We start from the raw sequence: 1,137 nt of genomic DNA, 5'->3' as shown, positions 1-1,137 counted from the left end.
TGCAGTTTTTGGCCCAGGTTGGGTTTGAACCCACCACCTCCGGCATATGGGACCAGCGCCCTACTCCTTTGAGCCACAGGGGCCACCCCTGTCTTCTATTTTGATGGATTTACCTGTTCTGAACATTTCATTCACAGGAATGGTCTACTGAGGTTGGCTTCTTTGCTCAGTATAATGTTTCAAGGTTCATCTTCGTTCTGGTATCAGTATTTCATTGTTTTTATTGTTTAATGATCCATTGCATGGATATACCATATTTTACTTATCCTTTCTACTTTATTTTATTTTGTTGTTTTTTGAGACAGAGCCTCAAGCTGTTGCCCTGGCTAGTAGAGTGCTGTGGCATCATAGCTCACAGCAACCTCCAAATCCTGGGTTCAAGCGATTTTCCTGCCTCTGCCTCCCAAGTAGCTGGGACTACAGGCACCTGCCACACTGCCTGGCCATTTTTTGGTTGCAACCGTCATTGTTGTTTGGTGGCCCGGGGTTGGATTCAAACCGGCCAGCTCAGGTGTATGTGGCTGACGTCTTAGACACTTGCCAAGGGTGACAGAGTAAGACTGTCTCAAAAAAGAAAAAAAAAAAGAGAAAAACAATCTGAAGATTTGGTTTCTTATTCAGATAAGATTATTTCAGAGAGGGCAGCGTCTGTAGCTCAGTGGGTAGGGCGCCAGCCGTATATACTGGAGCTGGTGGGTTCGAACCAGCCTGGATCTGCTAAAACAACAATGACAACTGCAACAACAACAAAAATAGTTGGACATTGTTGTGGGTGCCTGTAGTCCCAGCTACTTGGGAGGTTAAGGCAAGAGCATCTCTTAAGCCCAAGAGTCTGAGGTTGCTGTGAGCTATGATGCCACAGCATTCTACTCAGGGTGACAGCTTGAGTGTCTGTCTCAAAAAAACAAACAAAAGGAGTATTTCAGAGATTCACAGAATTGTACAGAAAGAACAAACAACATGATTTGGTGCCTGTGGCTCAAGTGGCTAAGGCGCCAGCCAAATACACCTAAGGTGGCGGGTTCAAATCCAGCCTGGGCCTGCCAAACAACAATGATGGCTGCAACCAAAAATTAGCCAGCCGTTGTGGCGGGTGCCTGTAGTCCCAGCTACTTGGGAGGCTGAGGCAGGAGACTC

Source organism: Otolemur garnettii, unplaced genomic scaffold (genome assembly GCF_000181295.1).
Source record: "Otolemur garnettii isolate 467f Iridium unplaced genomic scaffold, OtoGar3 scaffold00015, whole genome shotgun sequence".
NCBI classification, from domain to species: Eukaryota; Metazoa; Chordata; class Mammalia; order Primates; family Galagidae; genus Otolemur; species Otolemur garnettii.
Note: the sequence above shows the minus strand (reverse complement) of the source record.